This window comes from Acinonyx jubatus, chromosome D2 (assembly GCF_027475565.1).
Source record: "Acinonyx jubatus isolate Ajub_Pintada_27869175 chromosome D2, VMU_Ajub_asm_v1.0, whole genome shotgun sequence".
In the NCBI taxonomy this organism is placed as follows: Eukaryota; Metazoa; Chordata; class Mammalia; order Carnivora; family Felidae; genus Acinonyx; species Acinonyx jubatus.
The window spans coordinates 65,254,661-65,275,384 of NC_069393.1; the positions used below are offsets into that span (position 1 = coordinate 65,254,661).

Genomic DNA, 20,724 nt, shown 5'->3' on the forward strand with positions numbered 1-20,724 from the left:
ATTGTCAGCAAGTCTTTATCAGTACAAGTGACGCACAGACCCATCTATAAAGCATGTTAAAAATATGGATTCCCAATCCAAATACATGGATATTGTACCTCAGCAGATTTTGAGGGCGACTTATGATCTGTATTTAAAACGTGATGCCCCACCTCCCAACCCCGATCTGTAGAACCTATTACAGTAGGTCTGTCGACCACACTATTAAAATACTATATCAACATAGAGGTTTGGATGTGGAGAACTAGCGAAATAAGGAATGTAGATGCATAAAACCTTAGTATTATTTGCTGTTACCAGTATTATTACTATCAACCACTAAATTAAGATTCTGGTTGCATACTAGTTCTAAGAGTAAGATTACATTTATAGGAGAAATGTTCCTCTTTTGATTTGATCCAAAGAAAAACCAAGGAAGATATTAAATATATGAGGTACTTAAGAACTTCTACTGGTTTCTCAGTGACCTAAATACCATTGCTTTAAATGATTCCCAAAATTGTATTTGTCAAGAGAACTGGCCGATAAGAAAGCTCCCTCCCATCAGGGATGACATTACCTATACCTTATAAAGCCTTACCTATACCTTACCTATAAAGCCTTACAATCCTCGGTCTTATTCCAAGTTTCTTAAACAACATTTTGCCTCTCTCCAGGTTTGTGAGCTGCAGGTAAATAAACTTTGCCCTTCCTTATTCATATTTACCCAGACATTCGGTCTAAAGAGGGTGGAAGGATATGGTTTCCAACAAGGAGCCACAAAGCTTTGACAGCTGCCTATATTTCTTTTTGCAGAAGCATCAATGGGAATCTTTCCTTGGCAGTTTTGTACTTAAAATGTCATCATCTGACTGCTTTGATTAATCGTGGTACCATGTTTTGGATGAACCAGTTAGGGAAGGACTTTTGTCTCATTTAAGAGTGACCTTTCATACTCTGAGGAAGTTAGCTTGCCTCCAATGGAAGGCCTGGACACCATTAGCCAGTTCAGGTATCATATGTTATTTTATTACATTAAAGTGGTAAACTGTTGAGGTGTTCTTTAATTTTACACTTTATGATAAGCTATTGTTTGAAAGGCAGGGGCAGGGCACCTCTTGGCAGAGCTCAGTCAGGCTATGCTGAGTCAGGCTTTCTGAGTTTTTCTGTGGTCAGACTCACCCTTGCTCACCCAGGCTTTCCTGCAATACAATCACAATCGCCTGTGCTCAGCCTGACTCACTGAGGGGGAAGCACCCCCTAGAAATCTTGTCCAGACTCTAATGACTGCATTTAATCTTAGAGAAACTGAAGCAGAGAAGGATCGTGAGATGCTGCCGGAAAGATGGGCGTCACTTGGCCGTGCTGCACAAAGACTTTTTTGTAACAATGTTAGTTCAAAAATTTTACTAATAGGGCAGGCTTTGTAATTGGCAAATGGAAGCTGCCATTTTTTTTCTCACTATCTAGTGCTGCTTTGGTCAAGGGGACAGGAGGTGTGAATACAGGAATGCTGACATGTCAGCCAAGTCAAGTGTATTTTTTATTCTTATCAAATTTTCTCAAGCAAACTGATTGCCAGAAAAGACCAGGGGCCATATAGTTACATTTCCCTCTTCTAACAGGGCCAATTGCTTCAGAATTTATGTTAGGCATATGATTTTGCCCATTATCCTTAGTTAAAAGTTTAGGGGTCTAGAGTTCAGAAGAAAAACACTACAACTTCTTTTCCTTGGAAACCAACCTGGAACTAAATGGGAAAAGAAAAACAAACCACCACGTGATGTGATTGACAAATGGAATAAAATGAAGGTCCTGAAGAGAGAACAATATTTGGGAACTAGGCTTAAGTCTGAAAAGCTCAAGAGATCAATTTCCTGGAGCAGTTAGGTGAGGAGACCAATCTTAGACATACATCACAACTAGACAGTCACTGTGTGCAGAAAAGTGCTGGGTCTTTGCTGCTGGCAAGCATACTGCAAAGCAGAAATTTATAGGCTCATATACTCAGACATAAAGGTTTGAATTCTATCTTGGACTTTTCATAGTTGTGCTAGCTTTGGCAAGTTATTCAACTTTCTTAAAGTTTATTTCATCATCTGTAAAATAGGGATAACGCCACATGAGTGGGAGTTAACATAAAAGTTCATGCAGAAAGGGAGCTTAGCATAATGCCTGGCATGTAATACACCCTCAATAAATATTAGCTATTAACAGTTAAAATTAGGGGGGAAAATATGAAGACCGGGTACAATCAGGTGGGACTCAAGGATGCATAAAGAAATTGGCAACTTCAGAGAGCCCCCGGCCAAGAAGAGCATCTGAGATTTGACTGCAACTCAAACAGGGATCTTCAGCCACAGAAAAATAGATGAGAAACCAGCTCTGAACCAGGAAGTGGGCACTAGGTCCTGGAGTAATTTCAAAGCTGACTCATGGGTGTGGGGCTCCTTTCTGTCCAGGTCCCCTGGTCACTCTCAATGGTGGGCCTAAAATTCTTAAAGGAACAATAGTCAAGTACACACCAAAAGATGTTAAACAAATGTTCTCTTTCATTTTTTCAAAACCATAGCAGTCAAGCTATAGTGTCTTCCTCCTCACTGTAAGAAATATCTTGTCAGTTAAAGACTGCGATGGGATAATGGTTATAGCAACTCTTGCTGTGTTTTAAGTCTGTTGGGGCCCATTTGTTCCCAGTATGGGAACACCCTAACCACAATCCCTACAGAGTATGTGATTTAACATGTGATCCAATTCAATCCCTCCCCCTCTCCAACCAGTTTCAGCTGATTGGACCTTGAGCAGCACCTGAGTAGCAGTGGGACCTCAATGGACTGACCACTGCCTGGGTTCAAAAAAGGAATAAAGTTAATAAGACGCCTTGCATTTGGGGGTTTCAACCAAGAAACACAACAGGAAATTCCAGGTGGTACAGTTAAAAGTCCTGAAAGTCAAGTACTGGCTCATGACTCTTGTCATGTTGCACTGGCACAACACTCTACGGAAGGGTGGAGTCTCAAAGAAAATTGATAAGGTGACGTAGAATGAAGCAGAGGAGCAGAGGGACTCAGAGAAACTAGAAGAAGGAAGATGACAAGGTCACCACATTATAGAACCATCTTTTGGGAGATTTACTTTTTGATCTTGTTGGGGCCTGGTGTTCAGCATTTTCTGGAATTTTTGCTTTAGCTTTGCCCATCACCTCCAATGGCCAAGAAGAGCCATTTCCCCAAGAAGATCTGGTTTGTACAAGTGGAGAATAATACTTAGAAACAGATCTGGATGCTAAATATATTCATTGTTTGTGGCATGTCATTGTTTTTAGCCTACATTTATTTCTGTATCTATATTTAAATCAACTCCCAACCCCCTTCTCCAATACCATAAAACTAAAGCCAGTGATTATACCTTTCTGAGCCAACTGCTCCCTCTGTAAAGTGAGGATAATAAATTCCTTGCTCAGCTTTTGTGCAGGTTAAATGCAAGAGTGTTTATAAACATCGTCCCACAGGCCTGCACTGTAACAGGCCTACTGCCTGCCCACACAGTTCCTTGTGTGAGTGAGACAAAATATGCTTCCTCCAGGTGGAGAGCCTGGCAAATGCAGTGTAAGTTGGCTTTTTGCCCCAACCCTCTCCCCAGGCTGGGGAATTTGTGGAATTTGCAACCTGAATAATAATAACCCATGCCTGCATCACAGGCACTGAGTAAACAGGTATTGTTAGGATAGACACATGTGCTTATTTTTCATGCAAATGTTTCGTAAATAGGAGATCAGATGGGGCTACACAAACCTGTCACCAAGGTTTCGGTCTGATACAAAACTCAGTGGCAACTCAGAGCACCATCAGTACAACCAAGTACGCCTCCAAGGTCATAATGGAAAACAGCGTGCACCCACCTAATACAGGTCATTCTTTAACCTGATGCCTCGCTATATCTCATCTCCAACTCTCAATGAGAAGTAGGTTGAAGTGAAAATAAAACCCATTCCTGTCATGTCATCCAAAGGCTCAACTATCAGCCAAGAAGTGGTTGATCTCACTATATTATACAGGGTACGGAAATCAAGACAATACTAAAGGGGGAAAAGTCCACTTAATATGTTTGTGGAGCATCACATTTGCTGGCAGACCTGTGGGTTATAACTGGTGGAGTCCCCACTACTGGAGTGTTCCAGCCACTCCCTCTGAAGACAGGAAAATCTGTTCATCCCCAGTTCCCTCAAATGCTCTTTCACAGGGCTTAGTGGGTTTTAGATGTTGGGGAGAAATCTAATAAATCTAACTCAATGCTACAACTAGTAGTAGCTCTGAGTTGTAGAGCATTAAACGCAATAGACTTCTAAGGTGGCATTTTTCTGTGGAAGACAGCAAGGCTGTTCTAATAACATCTGTTAATGGGGTAGAGACAATACAGACAGTCCTCTGTCCTTTGAAAGAGGTCCACCCCATACAACGTTACGGTGACACAAAACTCCTGGCCACTGTGGCTACTGCACAACCATTCTGTTCTCTTTAACCTTTCAGCAGGTAAGGAGTAGAAGTGGAAGAATTCGGAACCCTGTTGTCTCTCACTCCCTGAGCCAGGTGACAGTGACAGCCAGGAATGCCTTGGGGGATTAAAGAATAACATCCAAGAGGCAAAGCAGAGGCAACATGGTTGCTCCCAGAGTCCCCAGCTCCTTTCATGTGCTTTCAAGAGTTTCAAAATCCTCAGACTCATGAAGTCCTCAATCTAATGGCTTACCTTGTGTGATGATGACCATGCAAAAGCCAAGCCAAATGAGCTCTCCCAGGTTTGTTTTCAGGATTCTGCTCCCCCAAAAGTGTCAAGGCACCAGAGCCCTATCAAGGAAAAGAGGAATGAGCTTTTCAAAAAGGGAAGTCTGAAAGAGCCTAGCACATCTAGTCGGTGTTTAATAAACAGGTTCCCTCCTCTTCCTTGTATAGGACCCTCTCCTCTCCTGCTGGGCATGGGAGAGGGGAACGGGTTAACTCTTTACAAAGGAGAGAGCTGGGTCTGAGGATTCCCTTGGTCACTGAAAGAAACTTGCTCCCTCATCAATAGCCAGGATCAGGATTATCTCTCACCCTCTACCCACTTCAAGCACCCAGGTAAATTCCCACCCCAAGTAGGAGAGACACCTCACCTGGTGGGAGGGGAAGAGTCCTAGCTAACTGTGTGAAGGCCAGCTCTGTGCAAGTGGTAGGCGGGGCCTCTAGCTGACCATCACCATCACTGTCACCAGGGACACTCTCCCCCCCACACCTGTCCCCTCCCCCCCAGATCCCCCTCAGAGGCTGAGGTGGACACAGCGCAACTGGAGTCCATTCCCCCACTGCCCAGCTGTGTCACGGGGGCAAGTCATTTACCATTTCTTCATTAGTGAAATGAGGGTCAGGGTATGTGTTTCATAAGGCTGAGGCGTGGCTCAAGTGGGACTACACCGGAAGTACACATATTAAATGTTAACCCTTACCGCCCGGACCTGGAGTTCGACCACTTGAGGTGCACGCCCCTAAGTTAACCTTGCCCTCCTCCCAGGCACAAACAGTTCGCTGCCCTCTGACGGAGGTAGGATGTTCGGGTACTGACCCCGCAGCACCACTTTCTTGCAGGGACACAGGAGTGGCCGCGAGGTCAGAGGAAGGGGCACAGGAACACGAGGCTGGAGTTTCCGAAGACACTCTTTGTGAAATTTTGCAGAATTTCCCGAAGCCGCTGGCCAGCCAGCTGCGGGCGCGGGCCCTCTGCGGGCAGGGTGCTGCTGTCACCGAGCAGGTGGCAGGGCTCTGAGGCACGACGCTCCGGGGGGACACCCGGATGAACTGGCTGCGCTTCGGCGCAGGGCCTGGCGGTGCTCGGCTTCCCGTGGTATCAGTTCGGGCACCAGGAGAACGCCAAGAAGGCAGAGATCCTGAAACCCTCACAGCCGGAGCACCTGGCAGCGGGATTGAGCCCGACTTCCGGCTCTTCGAAAATCACCTATTGAGCTGTGCGCAGGTGCACCGGCTCCTCACCAGCCTGCGGGAGGCTCCGCCCCGACCCGTGGGCAGGGCACTGACCTCCGGCTGACCCCACGTTCGTCCCTGGTCTCCGTAGTGTGGCAACGAGGCCGCCTGGAACTTGGGGACATTCCTGGAGGGCCCCGGCCCTGTGCCTGTGGGCAGGCACAGCCGCTACTTTCCCACCACCTACAAGCAGCCCAGGTCGTGCCCCGGGGCAGTGCCCCGGGGCACTCCTCCTACTCTTGCTTGATAGTCACAGAGCTGCCCTCTGCAAATTTCATCCTTGACAGAAGTTTCCCAGCATTTCCTTTAACCCTGCATGGAGGAACTCCTGATATTCAGGAAATTCCCCTGACATGGGTGCTGATCCTGTCCATCCCAGCCCTGCTCCCCAGACCATAACTCCTCACCAATAAAGTGCCAGGTGTCAGCACGAAGTAGGAGAAGAAGGAGGAAAGTTGGGGCCACTGCCAGCTTACCTCATTAACACAAGTGAGTGGTAAAGAAGCAATACCCCAAAGCCCACTCTAATGTGAGGGACTGACTGCAAAATAAAGAAAACTCAGATTTCTAAACTAAGCAAGGAAGTAAAAATTGAGGCTCAGACCATCATTTTGGAAGGAAAAAAAAATTAGAGGAAAAGCAAAAACTATGACAAAGCATCCAGCACTGAGAACATTCTGTGGATTTTAACCCCGTGCATACAGGCGATTTGAGTGCACAGAGGGTCCCTAAAAAACCCGTAAGTTGAACAAAACTATAAGCAGTTATTTTCGAAATCCAGCACAGAATTCTTTCTAGACTGTGAGACTCAGTAGATTTGAGGTGCTGTCTGGCTATAAGCGGACTCAGATAGCTGGGTTTGAATACTGGGTTGAGTGCTGGCTGAGCAAGTCAGGTTAAAAAAAAAAAAAAAACTCAGCTCTATTCTCCAAGAGATGGAAGTAACAACAGGAGCTGTTTCACAACACTGTCCTGAGGGGCAAATGAGACAATGAATTTAAGATACTTAGCAAAGTGTTTGGCATTTAAGTACCTGATAAATGTCTTATTGTTATTATCATGGTCTTCCAACTTGTTACCCAGTCTTGGAAGTGATATTACAATGCAAAGTGGCAGGAAACGTCAATGACGGCAAACCAGCATCTGACTGTTACTCCAAATAAACTCCAACTATAGACTTCAGTCAATTAAAGATAAGAAACCTCAAAAAAAGAAAGTCTAAGCCTATGATAGTGCACTAAAAAGACTATAGAAATAGAGCAAAAATAGGAATTCAAACTTTGCAACTAGAAATAAGGGCCACCACCACCCCAACTGCCCCACTCCCCCCTGCGCAGCAGCAGTGAAGCAGCCCCACACAGAAGGCCCCTTTGTGAGCCAGAAAAAGCATCATTTAAACTTTCCACCAGTGGAATACAACTGATTCTAGGGTTCCTAAACCCACACATCCCTGCAGAGGCCGTTAGAGGTGGGCGGAGAGTCGGTTCGGATCCTCAGAAGGAGAAGCGAATGTGCTATGAACCACACAGGACAGGTAGTCGCGGGACTCCGTGGACATTAGTTATCCTTAGTGTTACAAAATTTTTAATGTTGAAAATATATACAAGCATGACAAATGACAAATGGGGGAGCACCAAATGACCATTAGGATTATAATATGTGCGTGAATAAGCCATCAAAATAGTCTCTGCAAATAAAGGGCCATAAAAATGCTAATATTCCCACCTTTTACTAGTGATAATAATGCATCATCAGGCTGAAACAGTTCCTTAAGTACCTTATGTTCTCTGCTGGAATCAAGTCATTAATCCCATTTATATAGCTAATGGGGAAGCCCTAAGTCCAAATTAAGGTCTTGAAGAAAAGTACTGAAATTAATGACAAAGGGGAATCATTTTTCTCTACAGCTATAAGGTTGCTTTGCCAAATAAGGGCTAAACAGCGCTTTTTGCCCCTGAACTTTACTTTGAATACTGCACAATCCACTCAGGAAACAAACAGTTAATAAACCCACATCAGCAGTTTCTGAGTTAGTCAACCCAGACACTGCCTGGTCCCTTAATATGTCTCCTCCCCTAAAGTATCCATGTGCCAGTCAGCTCTTACAGTGTGCCAGAGAACAGAACAGTGATCCTCATGCCATACCACACTCCCCCAAACTCTGCAAGGTGATACAGTTTAGTCTGCCATGTCCTCCCACACAAGAAACAGTATATATAACATATAATAGTTATACGAGTTTTACTCAATTCCAGGGTCAGACAGACAGACGTGGGTTACATCCCATCTCTACCAGCATCTGAAGTTCTGCATCAGTCAACATCTTTCAGGGTAGTTTTCCTTGTCTTTGAAGTGGATGGGGAAATAAAAGTATTCTTGGGATTATTTGGACAATTGTTTATTAATATTAGTATTAAGTGACTTTAAAGGAGGGAGAGAGGGAGGAAAGCAAGGCGGGCAGAGAGGGAGGACTCACTGAAGAGCCACAGCTTTACCCGACACACCTAAGAGAGGACAGGCTCCAGGGCCCTCCCCAGAGCTCAGGGTCTCTCCTCCCAGAGTCTGGCCTCGTTCTCTGTCACTGAAAGGTTCAGGAGTGAGAATGCTGTGAGGCCGAGGGTAGCAGCAGCCGCCTAGGAGCCACATCAGGTGGCCCTCGGAGCTGTGATAGCTTTTGTTTTTTGGTGGAGGTTGTGGGGTCTGTGTTGTAACCATGTTTAAAGACTACAAAGAGAGGGAGGTGTGAGTCTGTTCTGTTGCTATGCTCCCAACGGAGAGTATCTCTGCTGAACCACTGCATCCTTGCTCTGTAATTACAGTCCTAATTAGAGGGGGCCGGCTACAGCAAAGGTTCCTAATGCACCTGAGTGACTGTCATCATCCATTCTGCCCACACATAACCTCTGAGCGAAGCACTGCGGATTCCTTCTCAGCGTCAATAGACAGCTACATTTCCAAGTACTTTCTCTCCCCATTTTGTGCCCACAATGTGGTGGCACCTTATCCCCAGAGGTATCTCAGGCCCCAGGCTCCATGTGTCCACAGAAATGAAGTAGGAGGCCCAAACCTCTGCATTGGGGCCACATGCTTTGGTACAAGTAGAGTGACCGTGCAATTTATTGTCCAAAACACTGGTGAAAAGAAAGCACTTGTAATAATGACACCAAGATAATAGGCATAAACTGGGACTTCCCTAAGCAAACAAGGACATAGAGACATCCTAAGTGTAGACATGATGCTAAAGCAAGGAGTGATTTTAGCTGGGCTTCACACTTTGGGAATTCCCATGAGAAGCAGGAAATGGGCTACATGCTAGTTAGCCTTCTCTCTCTGAAAATTATCTTAACTGTTTCTCCCCCTTTAAAAAGGGGAAAGGGGCACCTGGGTGGCATAGTCGGTTGGGCGTCTGACTCTTGATTTCAGCTCAGGTTGCAATCCCAGGGTCATGGGATCAAGTCCCACGCTGGGCTCTACACTGAGCTTGGAGCCTGCTTAAGATTCTCTTTCTCTCTCTCTCTCTCTCTCTCTCTCTCTCTCTCTCTCTCTCCTTCCCTCTCTCTCTCTCCTCTAAAAACAAAAAATAGGGGCACCTGGGTGGGTCAGTCAGTTAAGTATCCAACTTCAGCTCAGGTCATGATCTCACTGTTCGTGAGTTCAAGCCCCATATCAGGCTCTGTGCTGTCAGCACAGAGCTTGCTTGGGATTCTCCCTCTTTGTCCCTCCCCCACTTGTTCTCTCTCTCTCTCTCTCTCTCTCTCTCTCAAAATACATAAACACTTTAAAAAATAAAAGAAAAAGAAAAACTAAATAATAATAATAAATGAAAGAAAAAATGATAAGACTTTAAAATAAAGTACATTAAAATTGTTAATATGAAAGTAAACAAAACAGAAAAGCACAAAAAGAAGAACAAAACAGTACTAAAAATATCACCAGTGTGTGGTGGAGGGATGGAGGGACAGTATCATCATTTGGTGATAATCATTTTTTCTACCTCTCCATACCTGAAGAATAGATAAATGCAAGGATGGATAGAAAGACAAAATAACCAACCTACACGAGAAGGAGTCATACTATACTAGATATTTTTAATAAAAAGAGCTGAATATAATTTTACATGGTATACAGAAAAGGAAACAGAAATGAAGGAAACAGAAAAGGAACAGTAAGGGAAATGCTGAACCTCACATAAATGCTACTCCATTATAAGAAAGATGAGTTCCTATATCCCAGCTCCCCAAGTCCCTACAATACTGCACACCCTAACTGTCTTCTGACATGACTCCAATCCTTGTAAGAATAACTTGGATTAAAGGGAAGTCAGTTCCTAGCTACAAATGGCAGGCATCCCTGGCGGTAAGTCTGGGGAATACAAAAATAGTCCCTCTAACTCAAAGAACCCCTTATGATCTTACAAATGGGGTATTCCATCTCCCCTCTCACTCACTCAGGTTGGTGACAGGCATGTGTCCAGAGAAAATACATTGCCTGTAGAGGTTGGTCTGTTGCAGTAAAGAGAGTGTTTGGCTATAAGTCAGGAGACGAAGTCCCTTCTTCCAGGCCTGCATCAGAAAGTTGTCATTGGACCCAGCAATTGCACTACTAGGCATTTATCCACAGGATACAGGTGTGCTGTTTCAAAGGGACACATGCACCCCCATGTTTATAGCAGCACTATCAACAATAGCCAAAGTACGGAAAAAGCCCAAATGTCCATCGATGGATGAATGAATAAAGAAAATGTGGTGTATACACACACACACACACACACACACACACACACACACACACACACACACAATGGAATATTACTCAGCAATCAAAAAGAATGAAATCTTGCCATTTGCAACTACGTGGATGGAACTGGAGGGTATTATGCTAAGTGAAATTAGTCAGAGAAAGACAAAAATCATAGGACTTAACTCATATGAGGACTTTAAGAGCCAAAACAGATGAACATAAGGGAAGGGAATCAAAAATAATATAAAAACAGGGAGGGGGACAAAACAAAAGAGACTCATAAATATGGAGAACAAACAGGGTTGCTGGAGGGGTTGTGGGAGGGGGGAATGGGCTGAATGGGTAAGGAGCATTAAGGAATCTACTGTAATCATTGCTTCACTATATACTAACTAATTTGGATGTAAATTTAAAAAATAAAAAAGAAAGTTAAACCCCCCAAAAAAAAGAAAGTTGTCATTGGAGCTTTCTGAGCATTAGGGTCTGCCTTAAACAAACGGTTGATATGAAGAACAAATGAGAGACTCAGTGGTGACGAAGGGAAGCTTTGAAGCTGATGACTCAAAGGTCTGGGTGGAACCATATTGCCTCTGGAGCAAAGAACAAGCGGGTGGTCATAGTGGGATAGGTTCCTGTGCATGTCCTTGGCTATATTACTTTCAACTTAACCTTTCTAAGACTTGGTTTCTGCATCTTTGAAATGAAGATAATAGTAGAACCTAACCCATAGAATCATTGTTAGGATTATGAGACAGCCTATAGAAAGAGCTCAGTATGTCATCTGGCTCATCAAAAGCATTCAAAAATGCCAAGTAACAAAATTAACTAAAACAAATAAGTTTTCATCATGAGGTCTTGGGAAATTCAGGGATGAGCCACTTCCTCTGATAGACTACTGCATCTATCAGATTTGCCAGTGGGGAGCCAAGGCAGCCTCAGAATAGCTCTGTGGATACTTGAAATGGAAATGGGAAGGAAGAAAATTCCTCAGAGTGGGGTCTTTACTCAAGCCAGCCTTGCCAAGCATGGTTCCTGTCTAATATTTATAATGCATTTAACTCTCCACAGACGACTACATGTGCTAGAGAAGATTCATCAATGTGGCTTAGAAGTTATTAACCTATGCTTTGGACTTAAACATTCATACATATGAATTCACACTCTTCCATACATGGGCTGTGTGACCACAGGCAAGTTACTTAAGCTCTCTGATCCTGATTCTTAATCTGCCAAACACCAATAATGATCAATTTCATAGAGCAGTGGGGATAAGTGAATGAGACTGTGTGGGGTATGTTTCCTACAGGGCCTGTTACCAGGGAGTAAATAGTAACTCCCATCATTAATAATTTTATCTAGGGGCATCTGAGTTGCTCAGTTGCTTAAGCATCTAACTCTTGATATCAGCTCAGGCCATGATCTCATGATTGGTGAGATCGAGCCTACATCAACAAGCAAGAAACATGCAGAAACCTGTTGCATTTCTATGCACCAATAAGGAAGCAGCAGAAAAAGAAATCCCATTTACAATTGCACCAAAACCTACAATATACCTAGGAATAAACCTAGCTAATGAGGTAAATGATATGCAGTCTGAAAACTACAGAACACTTACAAAGGAAATTGAAGACAACACAAAGAAAAAAAAACATTCCATGCTCATGGATTTGAAGAACAAACATTGTTAAATGTCTATACTGCCCAAAGCAATCCACACAGTTAATGGAATCCCTATCAAAATACCACCAGTATTTTTCTCAGAACTAGAACAAACAATCCAAAAATCTGTATGGAACCACAAAAGACCCTGAATAGCCAAAGCAATCCTGAAAAAGAGAAGCAAACCTGGAGGAATCACGATTCCAGATTTCAAGCTATATTACAAAGCTGTACTGTCAAGACACTATGGTACTGGTGAAAACATAGACACATAGGTCAATGGGAACAGAACAGTAAACCCAGAAATGGACCCACAACTATATGGTCAACTAAGCTTTGACAAAGCAGGAAAGAATATCCAATGGATAAAAGACAGTCTCTTCAACAAACAGTGTTGGGAAAACTGGACAGCAACATGCAGAGGAATGAAAAAGGACCACTTTCTTACACCATACACAAAAATAAATTCAAAATGGATTAAAAACCCAAATCTGAGACAGGAAACCTCAAAATCCTAGAGGAAAACACAGGCAGCAACCTCTTTGACCTTGGCCACAGCAAGTTCTTATTAGACACTTGTTTCGCTTGCCTTACTACAAGCAAAAATGAACTAGTGGGACTTCATCCAGATAAAAAGCTTCCAGGTGTGCCTGGGTGGCTCAGTCAGTTAAGCGTCCAACTTCGGCTCAGGTCATGATCTCATCTTTCCCAAGTTCGAGCCCTGTGTAGGGCTCTGTGCTGACAGCTCAGAGTCTAGAGCCTGTTTCAGATTCTGTGTCTCCTTCTCTGTCTCTGCCCCTCTCCCACTTGTGCTCTCTCTCAAAAATAAACATTAAAAATTATTTTTAAAGAAAAGATAAAAACTTTCTGCACAACAACAGAAACAATCAACAAAACTAAAAGGCAGCCTTTAGAATGGCAGAAGATATTTTCAAATGAGATACTGAATAAAGGGTTAGTATCCAAAATCTATAAAAAACTTACCAAACTCAACACCCAAAAAACAAATAATCCAGTTAAGAAATGAACAGATGAGGGCCACCTGAGTGACTCAGTCAGTTAAGTGTCCAACTTTGGCTCAGGTCATGATCTCATGGTCTGTGAGTTTGAGCCCCACATCGGGTTCTGCTGACAGCTCAGAGCCTGGAGCCTGCTTCAGATCGTGACTCCCTCTCCTCTGCCCCTTCCCTGCTTGTGTTCTCTCTCTCTCTCTCTCTCTCTCTCTCTCTCTCTCTCAAAAAAGTAAATAAACATTAAAAAAAAAAGGAATGAGAAGACATGAATAGACATTTTTCCAAAGAAGACATCCAAATGGCTAATAGATGCATGAAAAGATGCTCAACATCACTCATCAATAGGAAAATACAAATCAAAACTACAATGAGATACCACCTCACACCTATTAGAAAGGCTAAAATTAGAAACACAAGAAACAGATATTGGTGAGGATGTGGAGAAAAGGGAACCCTCTTACACTGTTGGTGGGAATGCAAACTGGTGCATCCACTTTGCATGAATGTTCCTTCAAAAGTTAAAAATAGAGCTACCCTACAATCCAGTAATTGTACTAAATTGCAGTACTAGGTATTTACCCAAAGGATACAAAAATACAGATTTGAAGTGGTATATGCATATATGATAATGGTATAGCAGCATTATCAGCAGATAATGGACAGAGCCCAAATGTCCATCAACTGATGAATGGATAATGAAGATATGGTGTGTGTGTGCATGTGTGTGTCTGTGTGTGTGTGTGTGTGTGTATATATATATATATATATATATATATATATAGCAGAATATTAGCCATCAAAAAGAATGAAATCTTGCCTTTTGCAACCATGTGGATGGAGCTAGAGTGTATTATGCTAATAAGCATTATAAGTCAGTCAGAGAAAGACAAATACCATATGATTTCATTCATATGTGGAATTTAAGAAATAAAAGAGATGGACAAATGGGAAGGAGAGAAAGAGAAGGAAGCAAACCATAAGAGACTCCTAACGATAGAGAACAAACTGAGAGTTGATGGAGAGTGGTGGGTAGGGGATGGGCTAAATGGGTGATGGGCATTTAGGAAGGCACTTGATATGATAAGCACAGGGTGCTATATGTAAATGTATAAATTCAAATTTGTAAATTTGTATGTAAATTTTACATGTGTAAATTTAAATATGTAAATTTAGTGATGAATCACTAAACTCTACTCCTGAAGCCAATATTACACTATATGTTAACTAACTACAATTTAAACAAAAATTTGAAAAATGAAAAAATAAATATAAAAAAATAAAATTAAATAGTGTTAAAATTATTATTTATTATTATTATTATTATTATTATTATTATTATTATTATTATTTTATCTGTCCCTGTCTTGAAAAGTTTACAGTCTAATTGCAGGGACAAATCTAATACACTAAAAGATGAACCCACAGTAAATGACAGAAAACCATTACATGCTGAAATTAGGGAAACAGCTACTCATTTTATATTTACTGAGTTCATCATATGTGCCAGACACTGTGGTGGTAGCTGGTGATACCGTAATGAATAAAATAGCCATACTTCATCTATTAACATCCAAGTGTTCCGGTGACTCACTTAGAGTCTAGGCCATCAGGCACCCAGCCTCCTTCCACTGCTGAAGCCCTGTACTACCGAGACCAAAAGGACCCAATGTGGAGTCTTCTTTCTAAGAATCATTCATCTCTCAAAGAGGCATGGAGAAAGGGATATGTAGCTCACTATTTGCCATCTTCCTCTTAGCTAATATAATCTGTCAAAACTTGCAGGAAGCTCAGATAATTCCCAGATCTAAAATCTCAGAGTCTAGAGCTGAAGTCCGGAGGCCTGATTTGTATTCATGAATATGCAGCAGCACGGACCTCTTGCCTGGGATTTCTGCCCTTTGATGCGTGTCAGGGCTATGTTTGTGGCTGTACATTGTCCCTTCCTAAATGGAGTGCACAGTCAGGAAATGCAGGTCTCAGAGCTGCAGGGGCGGGAGGAGCCATACCACATCTTCAGCCTCTGTCATTTCTTCTCTGCAACTGAATCTCACAACTAGCCTTTATTGTCTTTGAATTTTCAGTTCTGTTTTGAAACACAGAAAATAATGTAGTATTTTATTTTCCTCTAGACCTATTTTTGAGTAATAGGAAGCAAATGATTTAACTGTAAAGTGCTTCTACTAATAACCTTCTCAGACTCAAAAAGTCCCAGAAATGGCCAACACCCACAGAAATACTGTAATCTATGTTGATCTTAAAAGCAGGACCAAATAGCTTTTATTTCAGAGATTCAAGAAAGATGTAGTTTAATCTTAGACATTAGCAACCAATTCTATTTTCATTGTAAGGACATTTGTGCTCATAGGAAGCTTTCTGCAAAAAATTGAAAGAATGCTTGCCTCTCTTCTTTAATCTTCACGGAAAGACACCCCCTCAAGAAAAGGCTCAGCAGCCCAAGCCAGCCTTGTAGATTTGGCATCAATAGGATCATCTCCCTAGCCAACTGAGAAATTCCCTTTGCTGCAGTGCCAGAATCCTCTTGGATTTCATTGATGGGGACTGGATTTCATTGCCAGAGGAAACTTCTTAAAGGGGGAAGCCGGTGTCTGAGGTCGAGGCTGGACTTGGCACTGGGTGAGTGCAAGATCCATATGATGCAGAATCTCGTTCCAGATGCTGGGCTTCTGAGAGCTGAGTCTAGGTCCAGCAGTGACAGCAAGAAAGAGCACCAAAGGCCATGTCTAGACATGATATCACTATCACTATTCTTTGGTTGCCCTGAAAGGAAGTCCAGAAAGCCTCCTACTGACATTACAGATGTCCTTAAAATTAAAATAGAATTGCCAGCTAATGTCCAAGATTCAGCGGCAGGTTGCTACTTTATAGCCGTTACCATCTCTAAAGAGACATTTTATCATAGTGTTTATAGAAAAGGGTCTTTTTTGGGCGCCTGGGTGGCTCAGTTGATTAAGCGTCCGACTAGATTTCAGCTCAGGTCATCATCTCAGTTTGCGAGATGGGAGCCCCGCATCAGGCTCTACACTGACAGCGTGGAGCCTGCTTGGGATTCTCTCTCCCCCTCTCCCTTTGCTTCTTCCCTGCTCATGCATGTGTGTGCTCTCTCAAAATAAATTAATCAACATTTAAAAAAAAGAGAGAGAGTAGGGTCTTTCTTGTCAGACTAGACCTGAGGAGGGAAGAGCCATGCCCCAAACTAGAACAGAGAAAGTAAAGGAACCAACGTTCCCTGAACACCCACCCTGATCAGCCAGGCTAGGTGCTGCTTCACAACAGATACGTTTAGTATGAATAACTTCCCCATGAGTTATGCATTATTATCCTCATTATGTATTTTTCCTCATTTGAGGAAACAAAGCTCAGAGAGGTTAAGCCACCTGAGGTAATAAAGCCAGATGCAGAATGCAAAGTGAGGTGTCCTGACTGCATAGGATACCTCAAGAGCTCTATATATCCCGGCTCCAGCCCTATCTCTCATTGGCCACAAGTATGGCCTTGCACCCAGCTGAGAGACGGAAATCAAGGCCAGCCTGCATAGGGGACAGAGTGATTGTTTACATCCATAGTGAGAAATCCAGCTGTTCTGGAAGAACCTCAGAAAAGCCTGTTCCAAACCTGAGCTGCCTCAGATTTGGCTGGAGTTGTCAGAGAATAGCTGATGGTCATTTGCAAAAGAATGTCTCCAGAGACCACCTGACTATAAGGTCCTTTCCCAAGAAGCCTAAGAGATGACACCCTCCTTCGGCTGGCCTGTTTTAGATGCCCTAGGAGGAGAAAGTTCCAGGTGGCTTCCGAAGGTCTCTGTCCACCACAGACAAACATGACCAAGCATTAAGGTAGACAGTGTCTCAAATCAGGTGCCAGAAGTATCTCTGGAATCAGAACTGACGTCAATAGCTTTGACCATAAATCACTTAAACAAGTCACCTAATGTCTTTGTGCCTCAGTGTCCTCAACTAAAAACCTGGCCACATAAGATAAAAACTAGAAGGTAAAATATAATTTTTAAACAGGGGCACCTGGGTGGCTCAGTCTGTTAAGCATCTGACTTCAGTTCAGTTCATGATTTCATAGTTCATGAGTTGGAGCCAGCATCAGGCTCCCTGCTGTCAGCACAGAGCCTGCTTTGGATCTCTGTCCCCTTCTGTCCCCATCTCTTTCTGCTCCTCCCCCACTTGAGCGCTCTCTCTCTCTCTCTCTCTCTCTCAAAAATAAATAAAACATTTTTAAATAAATAAAAGGATAAAACAGAATAGAATAAAGGTTAAAAGTTTGATAATTTATATAATGCAATAACATTCTCTGTGTGTATTTTTTTTAACACAGACATTTATGAAAAAGTCAGAGGTCATCTTTTATGGTGAGTCTATCTATAAACACCATGTTTCTCAAAAATTCAGTATCAAAATACCTGAGTCAGAATCCTGAGGGCACAAATTTTAAAGAGATTCCTGGACCTCACCCCAGGCTTGCTGAATCAAAATCCCTTCTGGTAAAGCCTAGGACTCTGCACTTAAATAAATTCCCCTAATGGCACATATGTAGTCAACAGACCCCACTCTGAGAACCCTGCAGGAGCATCTTCCAATCCCATTGTTATCTCTGGAAGAGGCAGGGCCAGCACAGTTTATGAATAAATGGGGGGGAAAGGAGTCAGACTGATGTGAAGCAGGCAGTGCTGGTGTTTCAGGTGAACTGAAGCCCCAGGAAAACATGTCACTGTGGAGCATGCTGATGCTTGTAGTGGGCTACAAGTTTATCACACCCAATTTATAGAACTCTGGGGAGAAGCCTGGGGGGTAGGAAATGAATCCAGACTTTACACAAGTTCACACATTTGGCTCTTATTAAGCCCCAAACTATTTTACCTGAGGCCCACTATAAACTTAAAATAACAACTGGATTTGAATGCATGTGTTTATATGTATATATTTATAGCTACACGTTTATGCATTTTACAAGCCTCCTCTTTTCTCCACCCCCCTCCTCTATCCCTATATCAGCCTCTAGTGAACGAAAAGGTAAAATGTTCCCTTTATCTCCTGCTGCTACCAGGATTCCTAATATGGAAAGTAACCTGAATGCCTTCTATACAAAGGTTGGAAATGGATACCTAATATATTTTTTCTGATCTTAACTAACCAATTGTGGACGACTGGACTGGTGCCCTGATGTGAGGCTTTCAAGCATTTCAACTGAGAGGAGCCAAGCTTAATAAATTAATCAGAGAGCCCAACACTTGGCCTGGCCAAAGCATCCAGTTACTGAGTCTGAGGACCCAGCCCAGGGGGTAAGACGTGGCCCCCTGGTACAGAATCTGTGGTCAGAGAGTCTGAAGACTCTCACACTCATCATGAAGGCAACACAAAGGCCTGAATCCTAGGTCTCAGCTCTCTCAATCATCAGCTGTGTGAACACAGACAAATAGCTAAACTCTCTGATTCTCATTTTCCACATTTGTAGAACAGTGGCACTAATAGTGCACACCTCCCAGCATTTCTATGCATAAACAAGAGGAATGATCAGTAAACTTGCCTAATATGCTACCTGGCACAGAGTGCGTTCTCTATTCATGTGTGTTTAATGTAAGAAAATGCAACTTAGTCATGTATTTGGTCCTACATGCAAAACTTGTCCAGTGAGTAACTGTACTTTATTGAAAAAATACTTAAATTTTCAAAAAATTTACTGAAAAAATATATAGAACACTCATTCAAATTTGGAATGTGTCTGGAAATGCAAAAGAGCCATCATTTTTAAATAATTATCGGGTCCCTCTGGAGCTGTGTGGTTTTAATGAGATCCCAAGAGTATTCAATATTATGTCACAATGGCCTTTCAATGCTCAGGTTCTAAGCCCCTGACTTCTGTTCCTCATCTCCTTTCTCCTGTGCCCCAAAAAGAACAGACAATTTTGTCTCTACTTCGGTTTGGTTGAGTTCTTAGGCCAAAAAAAAAAAGAAAGTACTATTCTTATACTGTTGAGATTGCAGAGAATTCCCCACATATTGTTCCCAAACTCCAATGACAGTAAGAGTCCTCAATTGCTCATCATGAGTCCCTACATGAAGGCAAGTAGTGGCACCTCGGCAAGTCAGCTAACAGGAGCCGAAGAAGACTCTGTGGAGCCTAGAATTTTCTTAGGCCAATTAAGTGCTAACTGTAACTCTGTGGTTATGGAGGAAGAGGAGGATCCAAATCAGATGGTTTCATTTCAGTGTCCTCAAAAATGCAGTTCCAAGACCACCCCATCAGAAAACCTGGAGGATTTGGGGACTCAGTGATCTAATTAGAGGTGATTGATGATCAGAATCTTAGAAAAGGAAAAGAGAATAGAAGCTGTGATTCATAGAGCCTTCCGCCACCATCCCAAGATTTACACATGATCATCTTTAAAGAAGATATCTCTGGCAACTCAATTAAGTGTGCGCTGTATAAACGTGGCTCCAAAACTGCCCACTCTGGAGCGGGGCTTCCCTTTAGAACTATCTCCTCCTTCAGACCCTTCTTTTTTCCAAGAAGGGTTCACGGGGCTGCATTTACTTTCCTACAAGATTCCTCATCCTCAACTATAAATCAATGGTCTCACTTCCAAATTGACTTAGATGATGCAGCATGCATGGAAAAAGGAGGAAAAAAATTTCCAGAGCTTAAATTTGATCTCACTTGAAAAACAATTGTTTTTACATCTACAGATATTTTAGCTCTCTCTACTGAGAGCTAAAATGGGTAAATGCTTACCCATTTATTTAAGACCATTAAGGGGCGCCTGGGTGGTTCATTCAGTTAAGCGTCCGACTTCAGCTCAGGTCATGACCTCACGGTCCGTGAGTTCGAGCCCTGCATCGGGCTCTGTGCTGACAGCTCAGAGCCTGGAGCCTGCTTCAGATTCTGTGTCTCCCTCTCTCTCTGACCCTCCCCCATTCATGCTCTGTTTCTCTCTGTCTCAAAAATAAATAAACATTAAAAAAAATTTTTAAAAAAAGACCATTAAAAGAAAAATGATCAAGTATTAAATCCCTGGACACAAACATGACAAAAGAAGGAAATCGATGAGTGCTGGCAGTCATCTGTAATGTTCTAGTATTCTGGCATGCTAGAAGTTTTTCAACCTTAGGCAAGAGACATTTTGATGACTTTAATAGAACTCTCTTTATGAACCTTTTTCTCCCTTTCTCTTTCAGACCGCTGCTGATTTCTTTTTCATCCCTGGGTCTCTCGTTGTTGCATATATCTTTACATTTCAAAGCCAGGGTCTGCTTGAGGATGCTCTGTTCATAGACTGGGCACTCGCAAGCAGA

At 42.7% G+C, this 20,724-nt stretch overlaps 1 long non-coding RNA gene across 1 annotated transcript in view; it reads right to left on the reverse strand.

The window, feature by feature from the left end:
- Nucleotides 1-4,468: 4,468 nt before the first annotated feature.
- LOC128312613 (uncharacterized) overlaps nt 4,469-20,724 on the reverse strand; it is a 68,670-nt gene continuing 52,414 nt past the window's right edge. Inside the window, exon 4 of the long non-coding RNA XR_008292110.1 lies at nt 4,469-4,826. This is a non-coding gene — a long non-coding RNA (uncharacterized LOC128312613). The remainder of the gene's footprint in view (nt 4,827-20,724) is intronic.